The sequence below is a fragment of the Acinonyx jubatus genome, chromosome A1 (assembly GCF_027475565.1).
Source record: "Acinonyx jubatus isolate Ajub_Pintada_27869175 chromosome A1, VMU_Ajub_asm_v1.0, whole genome shotgun sequence".
Classification (NCBI taxonomy): Eukaryota; Metazoa; Chordata; class Mammalia; order Carnivora; family Felidae; genus Acinonyx; species Acinonyx jubatus.
In genome coordinates, this window is record NC_069380.1 from 195,601,162 (window position 1) to 195,611,813 (window position 10,652).

A 10,652-nucleotide genomic window follows, 5' to 3' on the forward strand; every position below is an offset into this window, starting at 1 on the left:
CTCACGATCCACGAGCATACTGTAGAGCTGGCTTCCCATGTAACACAATTTGAAGGCAATAGAATTGTCACTTGCCCTCAAACTTCCCCCAGTCTAGCATAGTGCCTGAAACTCCAGTAGTGATACATTTTTAGGTTTGGGGTCAAAGACCCAAGTTATTGGCCACTATGCTTGTTCATCTCTCACTAATCACACTGGATTTAATGCATCTTGTTCTCTTGCCTATAATGTCCCTCTGACTCCCATCCTTTGCCAAGTTAACTCTTAGTCATTCTTCACATTTCTATGCAACCATCCATTTTTTAGGGAAACATTCCTGAATTTCTAGACTTAGCTAAATTCCTGTCTGATACGCTCTGCAGGCACCGGTCAAATTTCTCTGCAGGCATCTATGGAGGATGCAATTATCTATCAATTAGGCACACACTAAGTCTTTTCACGAGACTATAAACTCCATGAAGATACAAATTGCATCTAATTGTTTTCATTCACTATTTATCTCTAAGAAGTACATAGTGCTTGGCCTATAATAGAGACCCAATAACCATTCATTCCAAGTTTAGTGTTAAGGTGGTTTGCTTCATCAGGGAAAATTGTATATAGTAGCAAAATTTATCTTCGTGCATTTCCCTTCAACTTACATTTTACAAATGTGGTCTATGATTGGCTAAGGCAGTGAAAGGTGAGAAAAGAAGGTCCCAGAACTTCCACCCTTTCATTTAGTCAGGAGATAGCAGATGTGATCAGGCTTTTCTTCCTTGACATTTACCCTCCCAATATAAACCCTTAGCACCTAGCATCATGTAGGACTCAAAGTCTCTCTTAAGAGACCCCATGTTCAACTTCCATTTGGCAAGATATCAAAACCAACTTGCCTCTTCTGGGGAAGGCTCAATTCACATACCTGGGGCATGTTTCTTGTTAACTAGTATTCAGTGATCACAGATAGAGCCTCAGTGTTGCTAACAGTGGCAATGAGAGAGGTGGAGCAGAACCGTCTTGTATTCCACACATCTCTCCACTTTGCAAGAAAGACTGGTACTTCCACGGATCCTTAGCACCTGGGCTGCGCCATCTAAAGAACAGACACAAAAGCAAAACAGGAATGTAACACTGGAGTGTGCCTCATTTCCTTCCAGTCTCCTCAGGATCCAAAAAGACATCAGGTCTGATTGTATGGGGTTGAAAAGTCTGCAGAGATAGTCATGGCTCTGGGAAGCAGTGAGCGTGCTAAAATGGGGAGCATTGACAGGCAAGATGGAGGGCCATCCATAGCTGGAAAGGATGTCTTAATGGAATCCCCAGCTTCAAAACTTTCAGCAGGGTCCCCTGAAGTTTCCGTGGAGACTCCATGACAGCTTAGCTTTCCCTCTGTCCAATCCTGTTCCTTTTTTCTTCCTTTCCCTTCCTTTCCTCTCCACAGGTGTTGCTTCAAGAGGATGCCCTGACAAACCACCTGCACACTCATCTCCTTCTCAGAGTTGGCTTCCCAGGGAGTTCAACCTGGAGCAAGGACCCAGCCTAGAGGGTTAGTAGGGGTTTCCATGCAACCCATGTTTGGTCACCAAGGCATAGCTGCCTTTTGTGGTCATTTGCCCCAGTGGGAAACTTTTTTGAAGCTCCTCTGTCCGGAGGGAACACATTTGTGTCACTCATCAGCTGGGAGGAGCCACCTTTATAATACATCTGCCTAGCTGGATTTCTTTTGCAATTTGCGTTAAGCCACCAGAAAGTGTCTTTTGCCAACCCAAGCTCTATATCACCAGGGTGCAGGCCTATTACTTAAGTTTGGATAAAGTAGAAACAAAAATAAAAATATTTCTGGGAAAAACATTAAGGAGGAAGTGAAATAGAGTGTCTTGAATTTGAGGAAAAAAATAAACCAAAAGGAAATTCCATAGGTAGTTCTTCAGGGCTCAGGTCCTTGTGATTTTATTAACCTGAGGGAGAAAAAATGTAAAACGGAAATCACTCTTCAGATTTAAAGGCAGCTCCTGAGGTGACAGGAAAATGGCTGAGAAATCCATTCCTGCTTGCTATTTAGGCCCAATCAAAAAATATTTTTTAGTGTTGTGTGGCATCTCCTGAGTATTGTGATAGCTCCCCACTATGCCCATGGGCACTTGGCAAACAATAGACAGGAACCAGAGAAAAGGCACAATTCCATCAGGACTACTTAAATTTAATTTTAGGCCAAGTAAAAGAAACTCTAGATGGAATGTCCAAAGTGACCACACAGTAAAAATAGAAAAATTCCTTTGTAAATAGGACTTGGGACAATGAGGTAGGTTGGAAGATTTGCCTTGAATTGTTATTTGTATGTATTATTACCCTGAACAGAATGTAAGCTCCTTAAAGACAGGGAGGTCATTTGTATCCTTGATAGGGCTGGTCCAACATTTCACATAGGTTAAAAGAGCAGTAAATGCTTAGTTATGAATGAATGAATGAATGAATGAATCCAGCTCCTACCGATCAACCTTGGTCTTTCACAACATATGTTTTCACTGATTTATTCATTCAACAAATTTGTTAACTGCTTTCTATAAACCAGATGCTGGATCTACAAAGGGAGCGCACAGTTCAAGAGAAAGACAGACTATTTTCCAGAGAGGATAACACATTGGGCTAAGCTATGAAGTAAGGTGTGTCCGGGTCAACGGGGGCCTCAGAGAAACATCTCAGAAAAGGTAAACTGAGATTGGTAGGAGTTTGATCAAGAACAGTGTAAAAACGGTTGATGAGCATTGAGGAGGACACTTGCTGGGATGAGCACTGGGTGCTGTGGGTGAGCGATAAATCCCGGGAATCTACCCCCAAAACCAAGAAGAGCACACTGACAATAAATTATATGTGCATATAAAAAGAAGAGCAATGTGGGTCAAGGAAGTTTGAGGCAGAGGGAACAGCATTTGCAAAGGCCTGGAGATTTGTGAGATCATGGCACCTATGGGAAATTTTAAGTAATTCTATATGAGTAATATGCTTAGGGGATGAAGAAATTTGAGATGAAGTTGCAAGACAGGCTCAAGACAGATGGTGCAAGGTCTTTAGCACTGTATATAGTGACTGATTTTCCCCTGTAATAAACAAATAGAAGCTGAGCACAATTCTGTGCACAGTTGTATAATGATGAATTCGATTCTATATGTGTATACCGATGTAACAGATGCAGAATGACAGGGGGACAAGTGTTCTGTTCACTTTTTCAAGGTAGAGGTAGCCCAGTTATGAAACAATGAGGATGGTAAGTGCTACGAGCAGGATATTTGACCTGTCAGGCTGTTTATTATGTTGTGGGATGACCTCATATCCAGACTTGGATAAACACAAATAATGCCCTTACATCGATAGAGAATTTCCAGTTCTCAAGTCTTTTCTAAATGCAATACCATTTGGATCCTTACACTAGACTATGAGATAGACAGAGACAACAATATTCCAGACTCCCCAGCATGGAGTGAAATGGCATATCTAAAAGCACGCAGTGATTTATGGCACATACCTTCTTTCAATAGAAATTTAGGGTTGCCAGAAGTGATCCATTTACTGGAAAGACAGAGATCTGCAGGTGGGCCTTTGCACACTATTAGTTAATCATTCCCATGGAAATGTGGCCCTGGACTAGCAGATCCACTGAGGGACAAACCTACACAGGAGATACAGCTGGGTAAGGTGACCTGGCATTCAGAGCATTGAAGGAGGTGTGGGTTGGGGATGCTTTGTGACCACAGATTTACCTGTTCCTGATACTCTAATTATCTGTAGACCATGTTAAAATTTATTGGATCTGGACAAAGTAGTACAGTGTTCTTTCAGCAAGACTCCAGAATAGAGATAGAGAGCTAACTATAGTAAGAAGACAGCAATACAGGGGAAGAATAAAATTCTTCATGAAAAAGAGAGCAGGCACCATTGGTTCCAAATTCTACTGTTAGATTTAGAATTTGTTTGCCTGTTTTAGCACTTTGTACAAATGTGAAGGTTACAAAAGTAGAATAATAATAATAATAATACAAATTTTAAATATGTTTGGGAACAAATAATAGACTAAAGACTCAGATTGCTTTTGAGTGCTTTTTATTTTTCAAATGGAGTGCTTGCTTAGGGAATGATTGCATTTTTAAAAGTTTGGCCAAAAGATCCATAGATAGACATATTTTGAATTTTCTATCCTACGGTTTAAATGGAAAATCTTGCCATATATTTTTGTGGCTCTCCAAAGCAGTCATTAGTTTTATACTTACTATGTTCAGTCTGGAATTTAAGCGCATACAGAGTGTATTGCCAGGACAGTTTTTTACTTTATGCTGGATGTTTGTTTTTTTTTTTGAAAATGGAATATATTTATGACTTAATAGTCAAGAACCAAAATTACTGTAAAACCACATTGCCACCAACATTTAAAAAATGTCTCCAGAGATAACAAAAACTTTAACAGAAAAAAGAAAACACATTGAAATTTTTAAATTACAAAGTTATCTTTTACAATTTAAAATGAGTTTCCATCTCATATTTTTTTTACCAGTCGAGCTAAGATTTAAAAAGAATGTGTTGCTTGGAAAAAAAAAAAAGTAACTACATTTTTCTTTTTGTCATTGAATATAAAAGCATTGGAAGATTTCTGTCAAAATGTCTTAAAAGGTTCATGTATGAGTAATAAGACGCATATACTGAGAAAATAAAAAAGACTTAGCCAGATTGAAAACAAGATAAATGCCCTCATGAATAATCCTCTTGAAATGGAAGATGCTCGAATGTGGTGAGCAGGGCTCAAGCCATGAGCCTTCTGGGCCAGTTCTGGGTTGGAACTGAAGGGTTAGTCTCTGCAAGGGTCGTGGGGACAAGGAAGCATTGAAAGGTAGGACCAGGACTCAGAATCCTTTGAAAGCCCAAGTGGACTTTCATAGGTGTGGAGGAAGGTTGAACCCTCTGCCAGAAGCTATGATTTAAGGAAGCTGTTGAACTGGGGAAAACCTCCCAATGTAGTTCTATGAACCAAGATGCCCTCTGGGTGAATGAATCTGTAGTCTCTCCAAAAACCATCACTGCGGAAACTCCCTGGCCTGTTAGGTTATTTGCAAGGACGGTGGCTTCTGATGGAGTCAACTACAAAACTACTAAATAGGGATGGGAACATGGAAGCGGAAGGGAGAGAGCAAAAAAAAAAAAAAAAAAAAAAAAAAAAATCCCACAGAAACAAAATCCTCAAACTTTCCACTCAAAAATATGCCTGTACACCAGAATTCCAAAATACTTGCTAAGAAAGACGGCCAATAAAATCAACAATTGAAACATGCATTTTCTAAAAAGGAAATTAATTTTGTAAAACCTGAGGACCTAGATATACATTTAGATGTTCACACAGAAGTGAAGACGCACATGCAAATAGAACAGAAAGAAATGTGTTAAGAATAGATGGTTTAAAAATCAGTCACAAGTCTCGGAAATATAAAATTTATTTTACCCCAAAGGGTAAAAATTAAAATAAATAAATCCATACTGAGGTACATCAGAGTGAAACTGCAGGATATTAGGAATAAAGACCAAAGAAAGCTGAAGCTTCCAGAGTGAAAAGAGAGATTACTTTAAAAAGAACAGCAATTAGTCTGGAACAGTCATTGGTCTGGCAGGAATTTCCTACTGGCAACAATGATGCTGCTGGAAACTGGAATAATATGTTCAGTATTTTAGGAAAAATGACTATCAACAAGACTTTTTATATCCAGATATACTGTCACTCAAGGATAAGGGCAAAAGAGGGCCACCTGGGTGGCTCAGTTGGTCAAGTGGCCAACTTCCGCCCAGGTCGTGATCTCACAGTTCATAAGTTCAAGCCCAGCATCGGTCAGCAGAGAACCCCCTCCAGATCTCTGTCCCTCTCTCTCTGCCCTTCCTCCACTCGTTCTCTCTCTCTCTCTCTCTCTCTCTCTCTCTCTCTCTCTCTCCCTCTCTCTCTTTCCCTCTCAAAACTAAATAAACATTAAGAAAAATTTAAGGATAAGGGCAAAATAATAGCGTTTTCTGACATACAAGACTGAAGGACTTTACCACCCATAGGTCTTTACTGAAAGAATTACTATTGTATCTACTTCAACAAAAGGAAAAGAATATGCATGGAATTAAAGACACAACTGTGAACACAGAAATAAATGTTTTTAAGTTGGTAAATTTGATTAAAAATTGACTTGCAGGGGAGCCTGGGTGGCTCAGTCGGTTGAGTGCCTGACCCTTGATTTCAGCTCAGGTCATGATCTTACCTTTCATGAGATTGAGTCCCATTGTGTCCATCGAGTCCCATCGGCACTGTCAGCGCAGAGCCTGCTTGGGATTCTCTCTCTCCCTTCCTCTCTGCCCTTCCCCTGCTCATGCTCGCTTTTTCAAAATAAATACATAAATTTTAAAAATTAAAAAAATTGAGGGGCACGTGCATGGCTCAGTCGGATAAGCTTCCAACTTCAGCTCAGCTCAGGATCTCACAGTTCGTGAGTTAGAGTCCCAAGTCGGGCTCTTCGCTGTCAGCACAGAGCCCTCTTCTGAACCTCTGTCCCCCTCTCTCTGCCCCCCCTCGTCTGTCTCTCAAAAAATAAATAAACATAAAAACAATTTAAGTCATTCAGATGGCAAATTTAAAAACAAAACAAGGAGAGCCTCAGTGGCTCAGTCGGTTAAGCATCTGACTTCAGCCCAGGTCATGATCTCACGGTTCTCAAGTTTGAGCCCCGCGTCCGGCTCTGGGCTCAGAGCCTGGAGCCTGCTTCGGATTCTGTGTCTTTCTCTCTCTGCCCCTCTCCTGCTTGCACTCTCTCTCTCTCTCTCTCTCTCAAAATTAAATAAACATTAAAAATTTAAAAATTAAAGAACTGACATGCAAATGATCATTGTGTGTGTGTGCACGTGTTTAAAATAGGTAAAACTAAATTTTGACATTATTACAATAGCAGATAATGTTATAAGAGTAGTTAAAGCATATTCAGATCTATCATTTGTTCAGAAGGATAGAACAAGTTCAGACAAGCAAGAAAAATTCAAGTCATTTAAAAAACAAACGTACTTAAGAATAATCACAAAAACTAAAACTATAGCCCAACACTTCAAAACTCACTGAGGAAAAAAAGGGAACGAATAAAGAAGCTTTACAATATTCTTTTAGTGCGTCTGCATTCTGTTGAATATACAAGTTGAAGACATTTTAAGAGATGACGGAAGAAATAAATTCAAATACATAGAGTGGCTTCCCTCTCCCTCCATTGGGAAAATAGAAGTTATTAGATTGGGTAAGAAAAAGCTAAAATCTATTTGCTTTCAAAGGCCATACTCTATACAAAGAGTAAAAACTGATACAAAAAGATGAAAAGTAAAGGGGTGGAAAAAAGTACGTCTTAGGTAAATCTGGAAAGTAATGCTTGCATATACGTATACTTTAGGATTCTTTTAAAACTTTAAAGCGAAAGTGGAAAGCACTTCTGCAATCCCACCCCCGTACCACCAATGATGGTTGCATGTATAAAAGAACGCGTTCTCGAGTTCATCAAAAGGCCCTGCATGCCATTCCATACATCATACCATGCAAGAATGAAGATGTAATTTATTCATATTGTCTTTGAATTATTCAGCTTTCCATAGACTGTTGCCGAATGACAGGGATTTGGGGGGTTACACTGGCAGAGCGCTGGGTTCTGAGAACCTGTCAGTGTGCCACCAGCATCCATTCGTTGAGGAGAACAGCGTGCGTGTGGCATCTTAATATTAGGAAGACAAGGGGCGCCTGGGTGGCTCAGTTGGGTAAGTATCCGACTTGGGCTCAGGTCATGATCTCGCGGTCCGTGAGTTTGAGCCCTACATTGGGTTCTGTGCTGACAGCTCAGAGCCTGGAGCCTGTCCGTGTCTCCCTCTCTCTCTCTCGGCCTCTTCCCTGCTCACGTTCTGTCTCTTTCTCTCTCTCAAAAATAAATAAACATTAAAAGAAATAATGTTAGGAAGACAAAATTCTTATCCTGAAAACAAATAGTTATCGGGCAGTGTTTTGTCTTATAATAGATGTCTTTCCACCAAAGCAGAGCCTGTGATAAAGTCTTGCAGGTATTTTTAAGTACTCACAGGGAGGGGGAGCCAAGCCAAGAGAAGAAAACAGGAAAGCAGGAAAAGGCCTTATTAGAATGTGTCATCCAGTTGATCAGTTTGGGGCAACTGGTCCTCCATCCTGGGGCCTCGTTAGAAACCTTATGAAATATATCTTAGAGCAGTACTCCTGTAAGGCGACCGGGGGGAAGCATTTATTCCTTAGCTCCTATCTCCCATTAGTGAAGGGAGACCCCTAGGGGTAAACTCCCCTACCTTCCTGGGTTGTGCTTGTCCCCATTTACATCCACCTTCAAGGTGATGGAGAAGCCTGAAAGCACAGAAAGTTGCATCTCATGAAGCTTATAAAAACCCCAGCAGTAAAGTAAACTTTGCATTCTCAGACAAGATATCTTCAAACTGTCTATGCAGCAGATGCAAGCTAACCGAGTAAAAACAGAGGACCACTTGGATGGATTAGATCATTAGATTATCTACCCAACTTATACACCTAGACTTGGTTGCCCTCTATTCGAATAATGAGAGCCCACAGTAACGCACACCCTATCAGTAAACAGAAAAACACAACTTAGGAGGAGGGAGGAAGCTTCAGGTCAGGGGTAGGAAAGGAAAGCAATCAGTGTGGATAGATTTTGCCAAAATTACACCTGTTGGGATGAGCACTGAGTGTTGTATGGAAACCAATTTGCCAATAAATTTTACACACACACACACACACACACACACATATATAAAGATTTTGCCAAAATTAAAGTTACTTCGGAACATTCACTTTCTCTTGGCTGATTCTAGATTTGATTGGGATAATGTGCCACCATTCAACACTCAGGGCCCTCATTATGCAGATTTAGTGCACATCACCCCCAGGAGACTAGCTTTCTCCAGGCTGGTGTATCCATCCTCGCCCTTCATTTAGCTCAGTCACTAAGCTCTGGTCAAATCAGCTGCAGCAACATTACAGTAGATGTCTTGGTTTCACTCAGTGACAGTGGTAAAAATTATGGTTACTTGGGCAGAAAAAAATCCCATTTAGAGCCTCCTCCCCTAGAAGAGATGGGGTAACTGATAGGCACATAAAAGCATTATGACCTTTCTAGTATTCTTTGGCTTTTCTCTCCGGTTCTTGACATGGCCAAAGCACACTGATCGTCTGCCCTGGCAGACTGCCCCCTACCAGCCCTGAGGGAAGTGTGACTAGAATGAAATAGTGATAAGTAGTAAATAGGACTGATAGCGTAGAAAATATTACTATTGTAATATTTGACGCCAGAATTTCCCCTTGAATTTTCCAAGATTCAATTGGTGCAAAAAGGGGGGAACCCCTCGAGTCTGGAAGTGCTGCGGTAGCTTTAGCGAAGAGTGAATTCCTCTGCAGAAAGAAAGAAAGGAATTTATTTGTTTCTCTAGGTGGGGAAAGAGAGGGTGGCATTTGATTTCAGCTTAGTGATACTGGGCTGCTTTTCCAATGGCCACTGAAGCCTGCTACGTTCCATTTTGGAAATGGAGATGCTAGTAAGTTGATCTAAGCAATTAAAATAATATTCCTTTTTTTTTCCAACTGGGTAGCGCTAGAGAGACCAAAGAACAGAAGAGAGAGGAACCACGAAGATGGAGAGAGGCTGAGACCAGGTAAGATGAAGGTGCATGAAGTTCAAACTCCTGGTGGGTTAGCTGGGGACCTTTGAGGGACGGTGATGTCTCTGATTTAATTTGCAATCATGCATGCTGCTTTGTTGTAAATGTGTTCTCCGTCACCTCTCAACAAACCCAAAATCTTCAGGCGTGTCTACCACTCCGTCAAATTGTTTTCTCCTTCCTCTGTGCCTCCTTAGAAATTTGCTTGTTGCCCTCTTCTGTACTTGTCACATTTTGCCTTGTATTATAGTTATTTACAGTTTGCCTTGTGTATAGTTATAGCGTGCTTGTTTCATTATCCCTCCTAAAGTGTGAGCAGCTCAGGAGTGGAGACCATTTTGGTCAGCACTGCTTCCCTCGCAGTGCTGTCTGGATCTTGCACATTCAGTAAATGCGTGTTAAATGGAATAGACCATGCGCATTCAAGAGGGAAGAGGAGATCAGCTTATATTGACACATATCTTCCATGGGCCAAGCTCTGGGCTGGCATGTGACATGGGGTAATGTGTGCAATCTTCACACTGTCCCTTAACTTGGCTGTGTAATGACATTTAACATCACCCTGTCCATGTAAATCCCCAGACAGTGGGGAGGACCAGCAGGGGTGTGCTGGAAGCCTGGCCAGAGATTTGTTGCAAAAACTGCCTTGGCTGGTATCATCCTGGCAAGAATTCAATTTCATGAACTTAAAAATCAATCATTCTCTCGTCAACAAGGAAATCCTTCTCCTTAAAATCAAATCAGAGATGACTAGATACAAAAGGGATAGAACAAAAGTTATTTTTCCTTCTGCTTGGAAGAGAACCTTATAGTGAAGTTTAAGTAGAAAAATAGAACCAACTGAGTATAAATTATAAATGCTCTATTTGGATAGATGCTTCCCCTCCATTCTTTCTCATCACACTATGATTTTGTTTATTCTGTTATGCTTATGT